The sequence below is a fragment of the Sus scrofa genome, chromosome 3 (assembly GCF_054392235.1).
Source record: "Sus scrofa isolate SSC_HxYL_T2T_F1_AM1 chromosome 3, Sscrofa_HxYL_maternal_Yorkshire_Landrace_v2.0, whole genome shotgun sequence".
NCBI classification, from domain to species: Eukaryota; Metazoa; Chordata; class Mammalia; order Artiodactyla; family Suidae; genus Sus; species Sus scrofa.
The window spans coordinates 110,664,396-110,688,667 of record NC_139385.1 but is presented as its reverse complement, the minus strand read 5'-3'; the positions used below and the strand labels follow the sequence as shown (position 1 = coordinate 110,688,667).

The window sequence follows — 24,272 nt, the reverse complement described above, 5'->3', positions numbered from 1 at the left end:
GGCTTCTCTCTAGCCCGCCCCATCCCACAGCAGCCAATCAGAACCTCTGCTGACGGCGCAACGCTCACCGCGGGAACAGACATGAAGAGGTGGATAATTCTCTTAAAGGGCTCCTGCCTTCCAAAGATGTAAAACGACACACACCTGACGGGAAGTCTCCACTGGAGTAGGTAGTGGGAAGAAAAGGCCCCAGGCATTTTTCTCCTCAAAAATTCTCTTGGTGAAGCGTCTCTGCCCGGCCCTCCTACAGTGGAGAAGGCAACAACCAATCCCGATAGTACCCTTACATGTTTATGGTATCCACCAATCATCGCTCTACCTTCTAGACGGTAGCTTACCATTTCAGCCTATCAGGAGCGTAGTTTGCCGCTTGACGTCACGTGGTCCAAGGGGAGGTGGGGCTCTTTGTGGCCCTAGCGCAAAGCAGAGGCAGAGATCTGCTCCCGCCCCGGGCTTTAAGAGGCTGTGCGGTTCTGCAGGTTGGCGGTCTGCGATAAAACTGCCTCAGACAACAGCCGCCACGTTTTTTGTTTGTTGGTTGGTTTTAGCGGGGCTGCAGTGGGCACCTGGCTTGGTTCTGACCCAGAACTTTAGATTGGGGCCGCATTCATTCATTGACAGGGCCTTTCCCATGCAGTCACTCTTGCTCTAATCCCGCTCACCTCCACCTTTCAGGATCCCACACAAAATGTCACATCTTCTTCTTGCAGAGACTGGTCCTGTCTGAGCGCCTTTGGAACTTATTAAACAGCACATTGCAGTATTTACTGAACTATTTTATTATTACCTCCTCATTGGACTGAGGGTAGAGACCAGATTTTAGACTTCTACATTGCGCAAATTATTTAATCTGTCTAGCAGTTTTCTCAACTGTAAAACGGAGATAATAGTGCCTCCTAAGAGCAGTGCGTTAAATTGATACTTGGAAAGCACTTAAAAGATTGTCTTGCACACAACGAATGCTGAGAATTATGTTAGCTCCTATTATTCATATGCCTAGCACAAGCCTGTAAGTACATCACAGTGTTCAGAATTAATTTCCCATACTTACTTTGGAGGTTTAAATTTTGGCTTCCTCAGAACTGCTGCAAGAAAGGGATAGTAAAACTTTATATACATATAGATATATATTTTTATTATATATTTATATATTTTATGTATGGTATGTATATGTATTTTATATAAGGATATCTATTAAAACTATACATATATTTGTATTTATGGTACTTCAACATGTTTTCACAACTGACAACAGCTCTCTGGAGTCAGAACCTGGGTTCAAGTTCTGACTGCAACTAGCTGTAGCTAAACGATGATGGAAATTACCTTAAAAGTTTGTTTTTTGTTTTTTGGAGGTTTTTTTAAGGGCTGCACCTGCAGCATATGGAAGTTCCCAGGCTAGGGGTCGAATCAGCTGCAGCTGCCACCCTACACCACAGCCACAGCAATGCTGGATCTAAGCCGCATCTTCAACCGCAGCTTGTGGCAATGCTGGATGCTTAACCCACTGAGCAAGGCCAGGGATCAAACCTGCATCCTCATGAACCCTATGTCAGGTTCTTAACCCGCCCTACCACAACAGAAACTGCAAATTTCTTTAGTTCCTCAACCTAAAGTGGGGATAATAATAATAATACTTACTTCATAGGGTTGTAGTACATGCAAATAATGTATGAGAAGTGCTGAGAAGAGGAGTTCTCATCGTGGCTCAGCGGTTGGTGAATCCAACTGGCATCCGTAAGGATGTGGGTTCTATCCCTGGCCTCGCTCAGTGGGTTAAGGATATGGCATTGCTGTGAGCTGTGGTGTAGTTCACAGAAGGGGCTGGATTCCGAGTTGCTATGGCTCTGGTGTAGGCCAGTGGCTACAGCTCCAATTGGACCCCTAACCTGGGAACCTCCATATGCCGAGAGTGCAACCCTAAAAAGACAAAAAGACCAAAAAAAAAAAGTGCTGAGAACAGTGTCCCATAATAAACTCTCAATTTTCTCCTTTCTTCCTTATTCCAATTTCACTTTGGGAGCAAGGGCAAGAATGTTAGGGCACAGGAAATATAGTTTTATATCCTCTGCCTTACACTTGTCTCCCGCTTTAACTTTTGTAAAGCACATTTGTTTTTTATCTCATTTAACACTCACGGTAACCCTGTAACTCAGAGCAGTGACTAGTTTGCTCAAATCCCAAACTGCCTTTTTGGTACAGTTTCATACATGCGCATTTGGGAGAAAGTTCTTTTTTATTATATTTTTAAATTTATCCTACGACTTGCTTTCATCACTTAACAGTATGTTTCTGAGATCTTCTTATGTCCCTATCTCTATTTCTTTTCAATTACTACACAGTCTTTCATACTAAATTCATGGTCCTACATTCGAATTTTTAAAGCCAAGTTCTGTTGAGTCTCCCTCAAGGGCTTTGATTGCTCAGACTCTGAGCAGTCCTCGAGCCCCAAGACTCAAATCACCAGGAAATGAAATTTTTACGGTCAAGAGTTTCCACCTGGCTCCAGATTTCTCCCAAACTACAAGCCCAAATTTCCACAAAGATTTGGGATAAGAGTCCTTCCTCCCCATGAGAAAACAGGTGGGAGAGGATGCCCGCATAGGGCTGGAAAGAGCTGATGACTTTGCCCTTCAGGGGCACTGAAAGAGGGGCTCTCTCAGACAGCCCCTACCCAAAGCGAAGGGTTACTCAGCATCTCTGCTTTTATATCTGCCCTATCCAGGTCCCTTGCACACTTTGCCATAGGAACTTATTTAACTGTAACCTCTTCACCCTCCCCCAAAAGACAATATCCTTTTGTCAGATGTGCTGTTTTTCATTTAAAACTCCCCAGACATCCTAGCAGAGTTCCCAGCCCTGCTTTTTCTAAGGGATCAGGCTCAGCTAGGAGATAGGAGAAGTGCAAGAAGGTCACAGGCACCCATCATGACACAGGGAGGCCTGAGACATCTGGTTCTAAAATGCAGCTCTGCAGCCAGGAAAGTTGCTTGCCTTCCCTGGGCCTCAGTTACTTCACTTGTTAAATAGAAACAGAGGAGAGGGAGTGAGGATCCAGGATACACAAATGGACGGAGGAGGGGACATGCAGACATCACGTGCAAAGCTGTGAGGGAATGAGGAGGAGAGGACAAAACCCTGCATTTCTCCCTTAGGGATGGACAGAGGTGCTCCTGGAACACAGCTCAGCATGGGACACCCCCCCCCCCATACTCCTGGAAGAAGCTGAGGAACTGGACTGTGTCCCAGGGTACCATGTGGCTGCTCCTGCTCAAGGCCCAGCCCCTGGAAGACCTTGTACATCATTAGAACCAGTCTCACGTAGGACAAAGGCTATTATCTGCTTCCCCCACTATCCAGCCCTCTTTCTTTCTTAGTAGCAGAACCCTGATTTACAGCTGTGGTCACTGACTTTGGGAATAAAACTACATTTCCCAGACTCCTTTGCACCTAGTTTTCTGGCCAGTGAGATTAAGAGACAGTTCTATGGGGGGCTTCCTGGGAGGCACAGTGAAGGCTGCTGCAGCTCTCTTTCGGCTTCCCTCCTCTTTCCCTATCCCACCCTTCCCCCTTCCACAGCCCTGCTCTCTGGGAATGAGGTGACCTTCACTGAGGATGACAGTCACAGGCTAGGGTGATGGTGCAGAAATACCAAAGGAGCCTGAATCTTCATGACATGAGCCTTGAACTGCCTACCACCAGACTTCCTTGATATGAAACAATAAAACCCTTATGTGTATAAGCCACTGCCACTGGGGGTTTCCTATTCCTGACCAGTATCTCTTCCCCAAGGTCTAGGTGTTGGTAGAAGGAGGGAAGCCTATAGGAGTTCCCGTCGTGGCTCAGTGGTTAACGAATCTGACTAGGAACCATGAGGTTGCAGGTTTGATCCCTGGCCTTCCTCAGTGGGTTAAGGATCCAGCATTGCTGTGAGTTGTGGTGTAGGTTGCAGCCATGGCTCGGATCCTGTGTTGCTGTGGCTCTGGTGTAGGCCAGCAGCTACATCCCCAATTGGACCCCTAGCCTGGGAACCTCCTTATGCTGAGGGAGCGGCCCAAGAAATGGCAAAAAGACAAAAAGACAAAAAAAAAAAAAAAGAGGGAATCTTATAGCCCACTGATTTTGTTTTTGCCTCACCCACTACATATGCAAGTTCCCAGGCCAGGGATTAAATCCAAGCCTCAGCTGCAGTGATGCCAGATCCTTAACCCACTGCCCCAGGCCAGGGATCGAACCCGCACCTTCACAGCTGCCCAAGTTGCTGCAGAAACAGCACAGGATCCTTAATCCACTGCACCACGGTTGGGAACTCCTGGTTAGTTTTTGTCTTTGTTTTCTTCTTTTTTTTTTTTTTCTTTTTTTAAGAACAAAGTAGAGGAATTAAAGCCTATTACTGGCTCAACTACCTTAACTTTAAATCCACTTATAATGTCGAACATTCTTCTGACTGGGTCAGGTTGACCGGCCCAAAATTAACTTCAGGCTCATAACACTCTGGGCCAAAACATACAACGTACTTTCTCGCTAAACCACATGTTGGCACGGCCTCGATGTTCGAGTTTCATGTAGAAAGAAAATGTAAGATTCTGCAGAAAAAGAACACTGCTGTACGCTTTTGTTGATGAATGTGTTCGATTCAGGCTCCAAAGTGAATTCTAAGTAACAGCTTCTTTTGAAAGGCATTGAGCTACATTAGAGGTCTCTGAGGACTGTTCAAGCATTCACAGTTGACTTCTGGCTCAGAGTCTTCTCAACTTCCAACCCCTGTTTCTCCTTAGGAGGGATTCAGCTGGCCCCTCTCTTAGCAAACCTTTGGCAGTTCTGCCCTCCAGGAGACACTGTGGGAGGGAATATGTGTCCCAGAGCAATTACCAGGGCCTCAGAATTACCTGGCAGGCCTGTTAAAATACAAATTGGGCTCCAAACCCAGAGTTTCTGATTCAGTAGATCTGGGCGGGGGCCCAAATATTTGAAGCTTTAATAAGTTCTCCTGGGAGTTACCGTTGTGGCTTAGCGGTAACAAAACTGACTAGGATCCATGAGGACTCAGGATCGATCCCTGGCCTCACTCAGTGGGTTAGGGATCCAGCATTGCTGTGGCTGTGGTGTAGGCTGGCAGCTGCAGCTCTAATTCGACCCCTAGCCTGGGAACTTCCATGTGCTGCAGGTGCAGCCCTAAAGAGACAAAAAAAAAAAAAAAAAAAAAAAAAAAAAAGTTCTCCAGTGATACTGGCAGTGCAGGGACCACATTTTGATAACCACTGTCCTAGAGAAAGGTAAAGTTCTTCAGGCTACTTCTTTCAGATGTTTGGGGAATTTCCTCCAGAGTGTTCAGAGGCAGCTTGACCTTGGTGGTGGTGGCCTCTGCATAGCTGCCCTGAGAATCTGTCTGCCAGGACCTCTGTCTGTCTCCCCAGCCCCAAGGCTCCCCCACCCCAGGCCCCCTCAGGGACAATTCTGTCCCACTGGGCCACTGAGCCAGGCACTTCCACGGGCTCTTCCTCCTGTGAAGTCCCCCTTACAGTGTGGGGTTGGGTTTGGAGAGGGAGAAGGGTGGAATTAGATAACTTATTTTTCCTAAATATGATTTTTTTAAGTGGGCTCTGTTTTTATAACAAAATGACAAAAGAAAATGTTAAGGAATGCAGGCTCATTTGGAAATGTTTGTTAATAACTAACATTTTATTAAACAGTGACTGTGTTTCAGGTCTAATACTAAATGCTCATCTAATCACTGTCACCATATTTCAGCTGTAAAACAGGCTTAAAGAAGTTAAGTAACTTGCCCAACGTGACACAGAGTCAGTGCCAGAACAGGGATCCTATTCCAGATCTCCCAGTTCCAAAGCCTAATCCTTTCATGTTTGGGCAATGCTGTGGCTTGAAAATGCTGCTAATTTTCTAATGCTGCTAGGACGTGAATTCTCAAGGAAGGTAATAAATCTCTAAAGGGAGCAAAAATTGGTTCTTGGGGATGGGGGCATGAAGCAAAAAAACTTTGCCGTTTTGTATGTAAAGCACAGATTTACATACAGTACATAATAGATATGCAGTATATCTGTAGTAGTAAATTTTGTGAGGGAGAAGCAACTGGGAAAAAATAACTAAGAGATCTCCTTACAAGGACAATGATGAAAATAGGATTGAGATACACCATGCAAGGACATTTTGGCAAAGAGCCTGTCTGCTGAGAAAGCTAGCTCTGTCTTACACGACTTCCCAAGTTTTCTCATGGAGCAGAGGACAAACAAAACACCTGACATTTATTACTGAAAGCTTTTTAGTCATTATGTCATATGGTCCTCCAAAGAACCTCCTGATGAAATCATCAAGGAAGATATGTAGCATCCACATCTACTAGATGAAGGAAATAAACTCTGGAGATAATAACCATCCACTTAGATTTAGTACCAAACAAAACTATCCTTCAAGAATAATGGGATATAAAGAAATCCATAAACAAAGCAAAGCAGAGCTTGTTACCAACAGATCTTCAATAAGAAAATTTTAACTGTGATGCAAGGAATGAGAAAAGCAAACAAAGCTATTCACATGTGAACAGATCTGTGCAAACACTGATGTATAAAATAGTTGTGATGTCTAATTTGCGGGCTTACAAACAAAAGACAGAACTAAGGTGTTAGACAACAATGGCATATAGGTGAGGAGGAAAAATTGGAGTTGAGGCATGCCCAAGTCCTTGAGTTGTCTGGGGAGAAGAGAACAAATACTAGCCTGAGAATTTAAGTTTCACATGTATGTTAAATGTCCAAGTTAACAAATAAAAGGGTAAATATCAGTCATAAAACGTCACAGCCAGAAGAATGGAAGCAACAAATCCCAAGCCCTCTCATCACAAATGTTATGAATCAATTGAAAAAAAAATTAGTGTTTTTCTATTTACTTCAAATCATCAACTTTGAAGACAGTCTTTTAAAATGTGGCTTAAGCTCAATTGCAGGAGTTCAGTTTTTCCTACTAAAAATAAGAGTCTTTTTTTTATCATTATGACTTTAAAAATGTCTAGGACTTAAACAGTGTTCCCTAAAGAGTGGTCCATGAAATTCTGGCTTCCGGAGTTGCTGAGCCCCAGGGCAAAGTGTTCCTTGTCCAGCAGTTTGAAGGTGCTACACCCCACATCCTCACCTGGAGATTCTCAAAGCTCAAAGACCACAAGAGAACTTCTACACTTAGTAATGAAGCCTCTATGCCTCGTCAACCCCAGTATTTTCCAAATATCCCTCCCCCACCTACCCACTCCATGAAATACAGTAACACTCCATGGAGCTCACTCAGGGGACCTCTAGATGAAACCTTCTTGTTTGGGCTAGGTGGCTCAGACTGAGAACACACTACAAACACAAAATATGGACTCAATTCTTTCAGATCACTGACAAAACTAACTTAAAAGGTTGAAACTTTGACCTCAAGCAATTTGAAACTAATATCAGCCACTTGCACAACCTCACAGTCACACCCCTTGGTACCGATACATAGCAAACACTGCCTCCATGTCCACACACACACACATACACACGAAATTTCTCTCCTGTAGTCTCCTAACCTAGAGACAGCCTGCCTACACCCCAGCCTCACACCTCCTACCATTCCGCCCCCAAAGCCACCAATGTTGGTTTTCTCATTTCTGCACTGCTTACCCATATTCTTCTTCCTCTCCAGTTTGGTTAGTTTTGCAGGATGAAACTAAAGAGATTTATTTTTTATTTTTTTGGCCTCACCCATACCATGCAAATTTCCTAGGCCAGGCATTGAATCTGTGCCACAGCAGTAACTAGAGCCACATCAATGACAAGCATGGATCCTTAACCTCAGAAGGAACTCAGAGACTAAAGAGACTTCTGAGGAGACAGTCTCCTGGCTCCTTAAAGTAGGGTCCAAGGATAAAAGTGCCCCAGCATAAGTGACCTCCATTGTCTATATGGGCCTCAGTTTCCCTACTGGTCTAAGGAAGGAAGGGGTGGGTGACAGAGCTTCTGAGCTCCTTCTAGTCTCTGCCTATGCATCTGTAAAATGAAAGGATAGAATAAGATGGTTCCTACCTTTGCTTCCACCTCTGACTTTCTCTGATCTCGGAAACCATCTCACTTCACTCTCTCAGAGAAGGCAACTACAGCCCAGAGAGGTGAAGCAACTTGTCCAGGGCTAGTAAGCAGCAGAGCAGGGACTGAACCTAACTTGGCCCTGAGTCTGAGCTCGTATATGCATGTTTGTACATGCATGTTGTGTGTGCATGTGAAGACATGACCAGGAAGCATATCCTGAAGCTTCCTGTTGGACTGTGATAGTCCCAAAGGCATTTATGTACATGAGGGGTACTGTGCAGCCAGCCTTGGATGTGAGACAGGAGGGGCAAATGAGGTGGGGAAGAGCTACAGGAAGACTCATATCTTCCTCCTCCTCCCCCACCCCTCCATCGCATGGGCTCACACTCCTCTCCCAGCCAAATGGGGCCCCCTCCAGCCAAACTGACCCAGGAGCAGCTTTGTGTGCCCCATTCAGAAGCACCAGGCATGTAGATGGTGGATCCTAAGGAAGATTAGAAGTAGTTTCTCCCCCAAGATCTAGTCGGGTTCCAACCAACCCATGCCCCCCATGGCCTCCAAATGGAGAAAGAGTAATGCTTCAGGAATAAGGTTGAGCCTGGTGTGGTCTGCTGCCTCCACCTAAGTGTCCCCAGCTCCCTAGGATCACAGCTTCCTCCAGCTGCTCACACATCCCTTTACTCACTGTACCTTTGTGTGCTCCGTGGCTGAGTGTGAAACCTCCAAGTAATTACTGTACAAGGTGCCTGGCGTGGGATCTGACTGGGGCACAGCCAGCCAGTGAATCCTGCCTGACCCAGCCTAGCATAGCAATCGGCCTTTTGTTAATATCTCCCAGGGTTTAAATCTCGACTGATCAGCTGGACCTTGAGGCCTAGAGTTCGCTGTCGTACTTGCTGGGTTCTGTCTTCCTCTGTCTTCATCCCCTTGCAGCCCCTCCCTGCCATTCCACTCCTCTCTGCACTTCTTCTTCTCTTTTTTTTAGGGCTGCACCTGCAGCATATGGAAGTTTCCAGGCTAGGGGTCATATCAAAGCTGCAGCTGCCAGCCTATGCCTCAGCCACAGTTACGACGGATCCAAAATGTGTCTGCGACCTACACCACAGCTCATGGCAACACCAGATCCTTACCCCACTGAGCAAGGCCCCACCAAGCAAGGCCAGGGATTGAAGCCAAGTCCTCAGAAACACTATGTCAGGTTCTTAACCTCCTGAGCACCAAGGAGAACTCCCACTCTGCACTTCTTGATCAAGTCTTTGCTGCCACCATCTACAGGAACAAATCCCCCTCAGTGGCAGCTGCTGCAAGTCTTCCTGCTTTGATCAAATCCCCATGACTCCTGACCCCCCTTGATTAACCGTTTGTACCTGACTCCTGGTCACCAGCTCCAAAGCCCAAGTTTCCCGCTCTTCTTTCCTCTTTTCCATCCATGCTTACATCAGCACCTCTAAAACTCACTTTCATCTTCTCCACTAAAGTAGAGATTATAAAGCACATGCCATAAATTCTGCATTAAGGATGTACGAATGTGTGTGTGTGTGATACACAAATGCTGGGGGAGTAGGAATTGTCAGTAACTAATCTGTTGCAATAGGAAGAGGGAATATTGAGTATCTTTAAGTTCCTGATTTCAAAGTCAGTCCAATCTTTCCAGAAATGTCACTCCAACCATGGGAAGAAAATACAGGGGTTCAGATCACATTAGCTCCCTCTTTCTCATCCCAGTGGGTAGATTGCGCACATTGTCCCTCCCATCCCCAGCAAAGGTCCCTTCCAAGTTCACTTACACCGGCCCCACCCCACATCCAGACCCACCATTGTCCATATCCCAGAGTAGGAAAAACTCCATCTCTGCCCCTGCCTGAGTCTGTGTCCCAGTGCAGAGGGGCTGGAGCGAGTCTATGAGGACCTCCCTGAGGTGGGAGGAGTTTGAGCTGATGAACAAGCAGTGGTTCTGTGGGTTTGGGATGCATGGCTTTACAATGCATGGATGGATTGCATAAATTCGCAAAAGAGAGAGAGACTGGAAGGCTGAGCCTCACAGGTTTCAGTCGGGCCACCCAACAATCCCTGTGAAGTTTTTAAATAATGTAAATGTGCTGAGTGAACCACAGACCAAAGAAACTGAAACTCTAGGTGGGAAGCCCAAGAATCTGTATTAGAAAAAATTTCCCCAATGACTCAAATATACAAACAGCATTTAAAGACAGTGATAGGAGTTCCCACCATGGCTCAGCAGTGACGAACCCAACTAGCATCCATGAGGGTATAGGTTTGATCCCCGGCTTCACTCAGTGGGTTAAGAATCCAGCGTTGCCATGAGCTTTGGTGTAGGACACAGATGCAGCTTGGATCCCGCATTGCTGTGCATGTGGCTGTGGCATAGTCCAGCAGCTGCAGCTCCAAGTCGACCCCTAGCCTGGGAACTTTCATATGCCACAGGTGCAGCCCTAAAAAGCAAAAATAAATAAATAGATAAAGACAGTGATATAACCCAACAGCAGGAGCTTCTTGATACTACACAACAAGAAATGACACAATGAAGTATTCTTGCCAAAATGCCTAACCTGAACACAATCATGAGCAAAAAATCTGACAACTCCAGTTGTGGGACATTCTTTTATTTATTTTTATTTTATTTATTTATTTTTGCTTTATAGGGCTTCAGTTTTCACAAAGCCAGCACTGCAATCCCTTAAGTCTAAGGCTCAGATGAGGGGGACCGCTTCTCTTCACACACAGAAGAGCATCCTTCCTGCTTTCCGTCTGCAAGCCCTTCTCTCCTCCTAGAGGCTTAAAGAAGCATTTTGCTTGAAGGAGTTGAACCCAGGCAACCAGACCCCTGAATCCAAGCACTTCATATGTCAAACTGCCTTCTGCAGAGACATTTTCAAAAGAAATTCCACACGGACCACAGGCCTCTCGTGTGTTCAACAAAGCCCTCTCCCCAGGAGCTGAAATTTTCTTCTGCCCCAGCCTTAGGCTGAGTTTTGGCTGCTCAAGCTCCTCTTCTCCTCCCCCTGAGAAGAAACTGGGAGAATATTCCATCGTCTTCCAGTGAGTGTGTCCACACTTACCCTGGGCTAGAAGCAGCCACTGGTAGCTGACACTCCAGATGTGCCATGGCCTTGGGCCCCAAAGCAGCTGGGCCTGGGGTGGGGGTAACCCTGAGCAACCGCCAGAAAGTTTCATCTTCCCTTGAGGCCCTGAGCCCAGCGCTCCGCATCTTCCAAGAAAATTGAATGCACCATGGAGATAACACCCACCAGAGGGCAGCAGACCCTCATGAAAAGAAACTCCTGAAGGGAAAAGAGGTTGAACCCTCAGGGCCAGTGCAGATTCTGACAGCCCATGGGAGGACTCAGGTGGTTAGGGCAACAGGGGTCAGAGTATAATCATGCTTTATATTTGATTAGTGCTTCATGGATGTCAGACTTTCCCATGTATCACCTCGCCGGAACTATACAATGGTCCAGAAGAAATGACGCATCAACAGCTCTGTGACAGATCAGGAAACAAGGCTCAGAAAGGTTAGGTGTAGGTGACTTGGCCGAGTCAGAGGGCTGGTAATTTATCAGATCTGGAACTTGGGAGCCAGCAGCCTGACTCCACATTCAACGTATACCCCACACCGGTCTACAGTCATCACAGCTGTCATTTGGCCACTGCTTACCACACACATGTACTTCCTCTCTTAATCTTCACAACTTAGAAAGCATGCTAATTATTCCAGCTTTACATAAACAACAAAGGAGGTGGCAGAAATTAAGTAACTTGCACAATTAATAGAGTGTAGGAATTCCCGCTGTGGTGCAACGGTATCTCAACATCTCTATAGCGCCAGGATGCAGGTTTGATCCCCAGCCCAGCATAGTGACTTAAAGGATCCCTCCTTGCTGCAGCTGTAGCGTAGGCAGCAACTGTGGCTCAGATCTGATCCCTGGCCTGGAAACTCTATGCCAAAGGGCAGCCAAAAAATAAATAAACAAGTATAGCTAGGATTTGAACTTGGGTTTGTCTGACTCGATATTCCACTAAGACCTGCTGTGCTCCTATTGTCACTTGTCATCAGCAACCATTAGTTGAGCAGCACTTGGAGTGAGCTGAGTAATGTAGCATCCAATCTAGGACAACCTAAGATGTAGGGACCTTACCAGGTGCTACAAGAAACCCACCAAGGTGAGTACTAGTAGCCCTATTTTGTCTATGGGGCAACAGGGCCTAGAAAGGTTAATGAACTTGCCTGACGCCACAAGACAATAAGTGGTGGATCAGAGATTTGCACCCAGGCCATTTGCTATACTTACTGCTTTCTTACACCTCCCAGTGCCAAGTTTGATGAGCCAAAGTATCAGAAATAGGAAATTCCCAAAGCACATGGGAAATTCATTCAGAGTGGACATTTCATCAGATCTCTGCCAGGCAAGGCCCTTCTCACTCACAGAACCCCCACACCCTTCCCATCATCAAGTCAGACTTTTCTTTCTCTGGATTGACGCAGAAAATAAAGGCAGACCATTTGCATACCTGAGAACCCTTGATGAACAGCTGTTATTGAGGGCAAGGAAGATTCCCCACAACCTCTCACCTGTCTTCACCCCACTATCACCAAGAGGCCCGGAATAAGGGCAACTCCTAGCATCACATACATACCAAGGGCATTCAGGTGTTCTCTTACCTGGGCCCTACCCCAAGCAAGGCACATTCCCTGGGCATCTTTTCGGTGCTTCCAGCAGATTCCAGTGCTCAGTCTGCTGGAAAGCGCTCTGCTCCTCAGGGCTGCCACTTCCTACTGAGTACACTAGGACATTCTCTGCTTAAGTCTCCTCAGGGCTCTGGCTAGAAAAATATTCCCCCTCCTACCCTGCTCCCTAAAGCAAGCTCATGTGCCTACTGCAAGAACAGTGGTATAGCATCTGAAAAGAACTGGATTTAGAAATCAGAGTTCAAAGATATGGATATAAAACACAGCTTTCACACTCACCTGTGGAGAACAAGGACAAATCCCTGAATTACTCTGGACTGGGCATCATCTTCCTCTTCTTACTTTGGGAATGACATCTTTGGTTGTCATTAAATGCAGTCACAGTGGCATTAAAATGCCCATCAACAAATGAATGGATAAAGATGTGGTACATATACACAATGGAATATTACTCAGCCATAAAAAGAATGAAATAATGCTATTTGTGACAACACGGATAGACCTAGAGATTATCATACTGGATGAAGGAGGTCAGAAAGAGAAAAATAACATATAATATCACTTACATATAGAATTTAAAATATGACACAAATGAATTTACTGACAAAAAAGAAACAGACTCACAGACATAGAGCACAGACTGTAGTTGCCAAGGCGGAAGGACAGATTGGGGGTTTGGGATTAGCAGATACAAACTATTATATACAGTTCTACTGCACAGCACAGGGAGCTATATTCAATATCCTGTAATAAACCGTAATGGAAAAGAATACGAAAAAGAATCATTGAATCACTTTGTTGTACACTAGAAACTAACACAACATTATAAATCAACTATATGTCAATAAAAATAAATTTAAAAAGTAAAATTTCACTAGAAATGCATTTCTAAAGAACTAGTCTTAATTTTCCATGCACTCGTTGCCACAAAAATGGAATTTCAGAATCAATTCCATTCTTTTTCATTTTAATAGAAGTAAGCACTGATAATCTTGTCCATATTAGGGGGTGACTAGAAACAGAAGGAGTTTGGCTATTAGAATGTCACTTCTTTGGAGTTCCCATTGTGGGAACCTGACTAGTATCCATGAGGATGCGGGTTTGATACCTGGTCTTGCTCAGTGGGTCAGGAATCCAGCGTTGCCGTGAGCTGTGGTATAGGTCTCAGATGCAGCTAGGACCTGGAGCTGCTGTGTCTGTGGTGTAGGCCTGGCAGCTACAGCTCCAATTTGACCCCTAGCCTGGGAACTTACATATGCCACAGGTGTGGCCCTAAAAGGCAAAAAAAAAAATTCACTTTGAACTACTCCTGAGTTACATGCCAGGTATCACAGTGATATATTCCCAAACCCATCTTTAATGATCAACAGGTGTTAAATAACTTCTTCGATATGGTTGAAAGAATTAGAAACCAGCTGTCATTTGCTTTTTCATTTTCTGAAAAGCACAGCAAAAATCTTTCCCAAGACTTATCAAATGGCTAACAAATATAGCTTTTACCCATTCATTTAAAACCACCATTAAGTCTACCTACTAAAAACAGTTTAGGAACATGGAAATAATGGTAATCTCAATAGATTTTACCAATGTACTAAATTTCTAACAAAACGATTTAATGTCATTGTGTTTCCTTTATGTTTAGGCCAAAACTTTGGACCCAAGATCAAGCTTAGTTGATTTATCAGAAGTAACAATCAAGTCAATATTAAAGTTACATAACTCTATGTAATCAATTATTTCTGGTTTTAAAAATTGTAAAACAAGGTGATTAATGAATGTGCTATTTCTGTCCCTTAATTTATAATAATGGAAATTAATGAGTTGCAAAAATTGTCATTTATAAGACAAGATGTATGATCAAAATAATAGCATTATTTTCAGTATGTGTTATCAGATTGTGATGTTCAGCTTTCAGGAAAAATAAATAAAATTCCACATTTGAAATTCAGAAATAATTTATTAAACATGATAATCAAACTTTTCCTATCCATTTAATGACAGAGAAAGTTATATACTGCAAAAAACAAAATTAATCAATTTAGCAGCTAGCATATAACTTTGTATTTTTATTAGTAGTAATAGAAAATAGTAAATATTTACTAAGATGAAATAACATAAGCAATAAGTATAATCAGTTGATTGTTTGATTTGATAATAAAGATTTTAATTACTTTATTAACTCCAGATAATTTGAAATAAATCATACAAGTTTTTTTTATTACTCAATGAATTTATCACATCTGTAGCTGTATAATGATCATCACAATCCAATTTCACAGGATTTCCATCCCACACCCCCAGCACATCCCCCCAATCCCTGAACAGTCTCCTCTGGAGACCATGTTTTTCAAAGTCTGTAAGTCAGTATCTGTTCTGCAAAGAAGTTCAGTCTGTCCTTTTTTCAGATTCCACATGTCAGTGAAAGCATTTGATGTTGGTGTCTCATTGTATGGCTGACCTCATTTAGCATGATAATTTCTAGGTCCATCCATGTTGCTAAAAATGCCGGTATCACATTCTTTTTAACCGCTTAGTAATATTCCATTGTGTATATGTACCACATCTTCTGGATCCACTCCTCTGTTGATGGACATTTAGGTTGTTTCCATGTCTTGGCTATTGCATATAGTGCTGAAATGAACACTGGAGTACATGTGTCTTTGTGAATCATGGTTTTCTCTGGATAGATGCCCAGGAGTGGGATTGCTGGATCAAATGGTAGTTCTATGTTTAGTTTTCTGAGGAGTCTCCATCCTGTTTTCCACAGTGGTTGCACCAATTTACAATCCCACCAACAGTGAAATAGGGTTCCTTTTTCACCACACCCTCTCCAGAACTTATTGTTTGAAGACTTTTTGATGATGCATTTTGGCTGGTGTAAGGTGCTAACTCACAGTGGTTTTGATTTGCATTTCTCTAATAATGAGTGATGTTGAACATCTTTTCATGTGTTTTTTGGCATTTGTAAATCATACAAGTTTTAAGCACATATTTTTTCCAGTGTATCTTGAGAATTTGGTAATACCAGAAAGGATTAAAAGAATCAGCATCACTAATTGCTTCCACTGGTTAAATGTGTTTTGTTTTGTTTTGTTCAGCCACACCTGTGGCATGTAGAAGTTCCCAGGCCAAGGATCAAACCCATGCTACAGCTGTAACCAGAGCCACAGCAGTGACAACTGCTGGATCTTTAATCTCCTGAGCCAAGAGGGAACTCCTAAATGTGTAATTTTTTCCCCTAGCTCATGAGGCATCCTAGAATGAGTATGGGAATAGCTGAAAGGAATTATTTGTACTAAACATCTGAAAATAACCATTTTTGCATTTAGTACATTTTTGTGCTCTCTTAGCTTCTCTATTCTAGAAATCTCCTTCAAGAAGGATTCATTCTTTGACAGTAATCCTGGGTTGGAAGACGCAAGACTGATCATTAAAGGTATTTTGTCTTCACTCCAGCTTCCCCAGTATGTAATGTATTAGAATTCAAATGTCACAAAATGGGTTTAAATACCCTTTTCTAACACAATACTTTATAGTCAAGAGAAGTGTATTTAGGATACAAAACCAGAAGGCAAGCTCATGGTTCTTTAATTCATCATTAAAGGAGGTCCCCGAAACTGTTTTAGACAATTCCTTTATTTGGTGCTCCTGAGGTTACATCTGGGGCCACAGATCATGAGGAGGTTCTGAGAGGGTAAGAAGTAGCGCTTGCCTGTGGAAAGCATGGAAGGGAAATTCGGGGTGGGGGAACAACTCAAAGCTGCTGAGAGAATGGTTTAATCAGCTGCTTTCCAGCAGGGAAATTTCAGGAAAGATACACATGGACATTAAGGATCTAGAAACAGATTCCCTTCCCATGCCATCAAACCTCTTGTAAAGCCCTCCAATAACCCCAGTTTGAAGACTCTTTAAGATACTGCTCAGGGAACACAACCAGTGTCTGTTAAAAAGTGGTTGCAGAACAAAGAGTGGTCAACCAAGCATCCTAGCAACACCTCCCTGCATTCCTGTTTCCTTACTCAGTATGTCCCCAAAGGCCTGCTCCTGATATTGACATACCTGGGTTCCCATCTGCCCAGTTCAAGAAGTTGCCTTACAGAAGTTCCCATTGTGGTGCAGCAGAAAAGATCCAACTAGTATCCATGAGGATGCAGGTTCGATCCCTGGCCTCGCTTAGTGGGTGAAGGAACCGGGCGTTGCCATGAGCTGTGGTGTAGGTTGCCGACACAGTTCAGATCCCGAGAAATTACGGCTGTGGTGAGGCTGGCAGCTACAGCTTTGATTCAACCCCTAGCCTGGGAACTTCCATATGTTGTGGGTGTGACCCTAAAAAGAAAAAAAAATAAAAGAAAAAGAAGCTGACTTACAAACTCCCAGTCCTCAACCCCCCTGATGACCCCAAGTCTTTTAAGACTCTGGTTCAGACCCTCACCTCATCTATCCTTCCTTCCATATGGAATTACACCTCTGCTCTACCCCATATGTTCATGTACCATAATATCTGTAATATTTTATTAATTTTGTTTTCACACCTGTTCCTCATTCTGGAATTAATGTTTTATTCCTTTATGCATCCTTGGTTCCTAAAATATTGTGGAAGTGGAATAAATGTCAGTTGAATGAGAGAAACTGAGGCTTGCTTGTTTCTCCATTAATGGCAGCCTCTTTGTTCCAGCCCCATCCAACCTTAGCTTGACCCAGGCCTGACATAATGTACCCCAAATTAGGCCAGGGCATGACCTGTCTACAAAGCTCTTTAACCCTCTCAGGATGTGTTTGCTAGCAAAGCCACTAACAGCTGACTACAGGTTAGAATCATCTAGGGGCTTTTTTTTTTTTTTTTAATGCTAATGATCAGGCCTCCACCTAAACCAACAAATGAGATATTCTCTTAAGAGTGGGACCTGGGCATCACCATTTTTTAAAGCTTCCCAGATGATTCCAATGAGCAACCAAGATTGAGAACTGCTTATCTGCAGCCCAAGGAGCATGGGTTTACATTACCTTCAGATGTACAAGAATTCTCAGTTCAATCCCCAATTTGTTTCCTAACCATTCCTCCAGGTGTGGGCTCCCAAACCTTTTCCTCCAAGCTCCACGAACATCCACCTGGAAGTCAGCCCAGCATTCAAGCCCACCCAAAATACCATATGTCTAAATATTTCCAAGTTATAAATCAAGCTAAAAACCATCAAATACTGTCTGTCCTTCCCTCCCTCCTTGACAAAGGTAAGTTTATAACATCAGAATTGAAAAATGAGTGCAAAGCTATGGTTTTTGTATGGCTGAAAGTTGGCAAAATATCAAAAATGATTGATTTCGCATATCTTTAGCATATCTTAATGAGCTGAGGATGTCTGGGTGGGTAATAGGAAAAAGATACACCATAATTAATTAACTATTACAAATTAGTTCCATAAAATTTTATGCCTTGTCCTTCATTTCAGCAAGTCATTGTGTTTATAATCAATTTTCACAGTGACGCCAAATTTGGCAACTTTTTTGGTCTTTTTAAGACCACACCATCAGCATGTGGAGGTTCCCAGGCTAGGGGTCAAATTGGAGCTATAGCCACTGGCCTATGCCACAGCCACAGCCACACAGGATCTGAGCCATGTGACCCACACCACAGCTCACAGCAATGCCGGATCCTTAACCCACTGAGCAAGCTGAGTCTGCAACCTACACCACAGCTCACTGCAACGCCAGTTCCTTAACCCACTGAGCAAGGCCAGGGATCCAACCTGGGGATTGAACCTGCATCCTCATGGATGCTAGTCAGGTTCGCTAACCACTGAGCCATGACAGGAACTCAAATAAATAAAATTTTTAAAGCAAAACTTAGATAGGAAATGAATCATGAATCTTACATATCAAGCTCAAATAATTTTTTTGTCATTTATATTACATCTCATTGTATGTATTTATTTAGTCTTAATTTTTTTTTATTATTTTATTTTCCCACTGTACAGCAAGGGGGTCAGGTTATCCTTACATGTATACATTACAATTACAGTTTTTCCCCCACCATTTCTTCTGTTGCAACATGAGTATCTAGACATAGTTCTCAATGCTATTCAGCGGGATCTCCTTGTAAATCTATTCTAGGTTGTGTCTGATAAGCCCAAGCTCCCGATCCCTCCCACTCCCTCCCCCTCCCATCAGGCAACCACAAGTCTCTTCTCCAAGTCCATGATTTTCTCTTCTGAGGAGATGTTCATTTGTGCTGGATATTAGATTCCAGTTATAAGTGATATCATATGGTATTTGTCTTTGTCTTTCTGGCTCATTTCACTCAGGATGAGATTCTCTAATTCCATCCATGTTGCTGCAAATGGCATGATGTCATCCTTTTTTATGGCTGAGTAGTATTCCATTGTGTATATATACCACATCTTCCGAATCCAATCCTCTGTCGATGGACATTTGGGTTGTTTCCATGTCCTGGCTATTGTGAATAGTGCTGCAATGAACATGCGGGTGCATGTGTCTCTTTTAAGTAGAAGCTCAAATAATTTTAATGGGGTCCCAGATAATAAATTAGCACTGTCATTGGAGATACAAAATATTTTCACTTCATTATATAAATTCCTATCACTTATATAGTTATTTTTAGCTTCTTTTACAATATCTAAATCAACACAGTATTTCATAGGTCTTCTTTTAAAATTTTTCTGGACTGGGTTATGATAATGAAAAGTGAAAATAGCAATGTTCAAATTTCTCTCTGATCAAGATAATACCTTAATCTAGAATGGCCCATAAACAGTCTATAGAAACCAGTTTTTATATGGTCATAGATGCAGCTCGGATCCCACACTGCTCTGGCTGTGGTGTAGGCCAGCAGCTATAGATTCAATTTGACCGCTAACCTGGGAACTTCCATATGCTGTGGCAGCAGCAATAAAAAGAAAAAAAAAAGTGAAAAAAACAAACTTTAAATGGTTTAGGATTTAATTGTTTTTATTTCTGTTTTTGTAAATCTTTGATAACACTATTTATAGTAAACTGAAGCTCATAACAAATAAAGAACAGTGAAAATTCAAAATTGATTTCACTTTCTGCCAAAGCCCAAGATTTGCTCTTTAAGGATTTTGCCTTGTTCTGCTTCATTTTACTAGCATAGTTCATATCTTGTCTAAGTTAAATCTAGTTGCTTTAATGGTATTTCATTGGAATTCCCATTGTACGGCTAAAAGTATAAAGTCAGATTTGGTGTGTGTTCTCATCTAGATGTTCTAAATTTCAGCAATAACAATAAAATATATTGAAAGCAATGTATACACATTGCTTTGAGTTTTTCCAAGGAATGCCACTACTATCAGCACTGAAGCTACGTTTGTCTTTATTAAAATTCAAGCCTTTCTTCAGAGAATGCTTCTAGTATTTTTAGCTAAATTTCTGAATTGTTCACCTTTTTCTCTACAATCAAATTAGCATCATCATCATAGGCATACCCTCAAAAAAATCTTTTGTGGCTAAAATTTAAAGCTGTGTCTTCAGTTAAGACAAAAAACTGTATATTTCACAACAGATGTAAAACCAATAAAAGCCTAATTACTTTTACATTTTTTTCTGATAGTTTAGCATTGAGTATCATAAATATGTTATTCAACATGACTTTTGACTCAGCTCCAATCTAGCTGAACTGAGTAATATTTTCTTTCTTAAAAATTATATATGTCTTCTCAACAAAATATTAACAAACCAAATCCAACAATCCATAAAAAATCATATACCACTATCAAGTTGGATTCATCCTGGGGTCACAAAGATGGTTCAACATATTCAAATCAACACTACATCAACAGAAGACAAAACCACATGATCATCTCAATAGATGCAGAAAAAGCATTTGATAAAATTCAATGTCCATTCATAATAAAAACTCTTAGCAAAGTGGGTATAGAGGAACATATCTCAACATAATAAAAGCTATTTATGACAAACTCAACAGTAAAAAACTGAAAGTCTTCCCACTAAAATCTGGAACAAGACAAGGATGCCCACTCTCATCACTTCTATTCAATATAATATTAGAAGTCCAAGTGACAGCAGTCAGACAAGACATAGAAATGCAAGATATCCAAACTGGAAGAGAAGAGGTAAAATTGTCATTAGATATAGATGACATGATACTATATATAGAAAACCCTAAAGACACCACATGAAAAGTACTAGAACTACTAAATGAATTCAGCAAGGCAGCAAGATATGAAATTAACATACAGAAATTGGTTGCATTTATTTACACTAAAAGTGAAAGGGAGAGATTAAAAAAAAAATCACATCAGAGTTTCCATCGTAGCTCAGCAGTTAATGAACCCAACTAGCATCCATGAGGATGCAAGTTCGATCCCTGGCCTCACTCAGTGGGCTAAGGATTCAGTGTTCCATGAGCTGTGGTGTAGGTCACAGATGCGGCTCAGATCCCAAGTTGCTGTGGCTGTGGTATAGCCCAGCAGCTACAGCTCCGATTTGACCCCTAGCCTGGGAACCTCCATATGCGACAGGTGCAGCCCTAAAAAAAACCAAAAAAAAAAATCACATCAAAAAAATGACCTACCCAAGGAGGTGACGGACTTTATGCCAAGAACTATAAAACATTGATAAAGGAAAGTGAAGATGATTCAAATAAATGGAAAGACATCCCATGCTTTTGGATTGGAAGAATTAATATTGTTTAAATGGCCATACTACTCAAAGCAATCTAAAGATTTAATTGATCACTGTCAAATTACTGATTATATTTTTCATAGAACTAGGACAAATAATCCTAATATTTATATGGAACCATAAAAGATCCAGAATTGCCAAAGCAGTTCTAAGGAAAAAGTACAAAGCTGGAGGCATAATCTTCTCAGACCTCAGACAATACCACAAAGCTACAATAATCAAAACATTGTGGTAGTGGATAAAAACAGACACATGGATGAGTGCAACAGACTAGAGAGCCCAAAAATAAACCCGGATACTGATGGTCAGCTAATCTTCAACAAAGGAGGCAAGAGTATACAATGGAGAAAAGCCAGTCTCTTTAGCAAGTGCAATTGGGAAACCTGGACAGCCACATGTAAATCAATGAAGTTAGAAAATACCCTCACACCATACACAAAAAATAAATTCAAAATGGCTTAAAGATTTAAATATTAAACATGACACCATAAAACTCCTAAAAGAAACAAAGACATTTTCTGATAAATTGTACCAATGTTTCTTAGGTCAGTTTCCCAAGGCAATAGAAATAAAAGCAAAAATAAACAAGTGGGACTGAATTGAATTATAAGCTTTTGCAAAGCAAAGGAAACCATAAACAAAATGAAAAGACAAGTTACAGACTGGGAGAAAATATTTGCAAACCACGAGATCAACAAAGGATTAATTTCCAAAATATACAGTTCATACAATTCAGTAACAACAAAAACCCAGTTGAAGAGTTCCCGTCACGGCACAGTGGTTAAGGAATACGACTAGGAACCACGAGGTTGCGGGTTCGATACCTGGCCTTGCTCAGTAGGTTAAGGATCTGGCTTTGCAGTTAGCTGTGGTGTTGCAGACGCAGCTCGGATCCCTCATTGCTATGGCTCTGGCATAGGCCAGTGGCTACAGCTCCAATTAGACCCCTAGCCTTGGAATCTCCACATGCTGGCAGGAGTGGCCCCAGAAAAGGCAAAAAAAAAAAAAAAAAGACAAAAACCCAGTAGAAAGATAGGCAGAAGACCTAAATAGACATTTCACATTTGGTGCAGCTGCTATGGAAAACAGTATGGAGGTTCCTTAGAAAACTAGAGTTGCCGTATGATCCAACAATCCCACTCATGGGTATATATCCAGAGAAAACTATTATTTGAAAAGATATATACACCCCAATGTTCATAGCAGCACTATTTGCAATAGGCAAGACATGGAAGCAACCTCAATGCCAATCAACAGATGAATGGTTTAAAAAAGATGTAGTATACAGGGTATTCCCATCATGGCTCAGCATGAAACTGATTAGTATCCATGAGGACACAGGTTTGATCCCTGGCCTCAGTTCGTGGGTTAAAGGGTCTGGTGTTGCTGTGAGCTGTGGTGTAGTTCACAGACATGGCTTGGATCTGGCTTTGCTGTGGCTGTGGCGTAGACTGGCTGCTGCAACTCTGATTCTACCCCTAGCCTGGGAACTCCCATGTGCCATGGATGCAGCCCTAAAAAGACAAAAAATAAAAATAAATAAAGATGTTGTATATATACATATACACAATGAAATACTCTTCAGCCATAAAAAAGAATGAAATAATGCCATTTGCAGCAACATGGATGGACCTAGAGATTATCGTACTAAGTGAGGTAAGTCAGAAAGAGGGAGAGAGAGGACAAGATGGCGGAGGAGTAGGGGGACACGCTCGCCCTCTCCCACAAACACAACAAAAAAAGCACATCTACAGAATAAATGACTCGCACAGAACAGCAACCAATTGCTGGCAGAGGAACCTAAACTCCAATAACGGCAAGAAGTTCATGACATTACTGGGAAGAATGGGAGAAAAGAGGAGAGTGAGAGAAGGTGAATCCGAGCGGGACAGGCGCTCCCGAAAGGGAACTGCGGAGGAGAAAGGGATCCCGCACCCTGGAAAGTCACCTACCGGAGGAAAGGTCAAACAAACCGGAGGAATCTCCAGATGCAGAGAAGAGTGTAGCAGTAAGTTGGAGTACAGAAAAGCCGATCAAGAACCCAACAGACCATCTGAACTATGGGCACAGTCACCAAAAATTGAGACGCCTGGGTGGGGGCTGGGCACCGAGATCTCAGCTCCAGAGGTTAGACCCTGAGAACGGGCTGGGGGGGCGGGGTGGAGCGGAAACTGCTTGGGAGGTCTAGAAACCACTTGATGGGGCAGAGACTGCCTGGGGGACTAGAAAACAAAGCTGTCGCAGAGGAAGGGAACAATACTCTAGGGGCGGGGAAGTGGAAAGCCACATCAGAGGGAACCTGGGAGAAGAGCCTGGTCTGCACCCTTGCTGGGGAGGGGAGAGAAGAAGGGGTGGGTCCCCATAGAATACCCCCCACGCCACAGCAAGCTTACAGGCCCGCTAGCTAGCTGAAAGCTGTGCTTCCCAGTGCATCCCCTCCCCCCACCCCCACCACCCCCTACGCTCTCACCGGACCTGGGGCTGCCCGCCATCCAGGAGGGCTGGCCTCAACAATTGCCTGAAGCCTACCACCGCAGGGGCTGTCCCTGCACAGGCCTGCTTGCCCTTTGGAGGGGCTACACTTCCGCAGAGCAGCACCAAACACCACCAGCCCCCGAGAAAAGGCCTGCAGCCCAGGAAAGCTAGAACAAGCCTAGCCAGGCTGTGAATAGATCGGCCTAATTCTCCGACGGTTTTTCTGAGCTGGGCTGCCCCTGGGGAGGAGCCTCTTGGGTTTCCAACGGCCCTGCTACCCACCCAAGCCCCCAGGGGGTGCCCTAGTGGATCAGCTGCATAGGACTGACAGCTCCAGGCAGGACCTCCTGCAG

General features: G+C 43.1%; 2 long non-coding RNA genes across 33 annotated transcripts in view; one reads left to right on the top strand and one right to left on the bottom strand.

Annotated features, from left to right (window-relative positions):
- LOC146404854 (uncharacterized) overlaps nt 1-24,272 on the top strand; it is a 1,116,837-nt gene that overhangs the window by 619,079 nt on the left and 473,486 nt on the right. For 2 of the 3 annotated variants that reach the window (XR_014842152.1, XR_014842151.1), the window contains exon 2: nt 3,827-3,883. The exons of the other annotated variant lie outside the window; for it this stretch is intronic. This is a non-coding gene — a long non-coding RNA (uncharacterized LOC146404854). The remainder of the gene's footprint in view (nt 1-3,826; nt 3,884-24,272) is intronic. 3 annotated transcript variants of the gene reach the window in all.
- LOC102165712 (uncharacterized) overlaps nt 1-24,272 on the bottom strand; it is an 846,917-nt gene that overhangs the window by 641,563 nt on the left and 181,082 nt on the right. For 28 of the 30 annotated variants that reach the window (XR_014842100.1, XR_014842098.1, XR_014842102.1 and 25 more), the window contains exon 1: nt 145-251. The exons of the other annotated variants lie outside the window; for them this stretch is intronic. This is a non-coding gene — a long non-coding RNA (uncharacterized LOC102165712). Of the gene's footprint in view, nt 1-144; nt 252-24,272 lie in introns of those variants that run through there. 30 annotated transcript variants of the gene reach the window in all.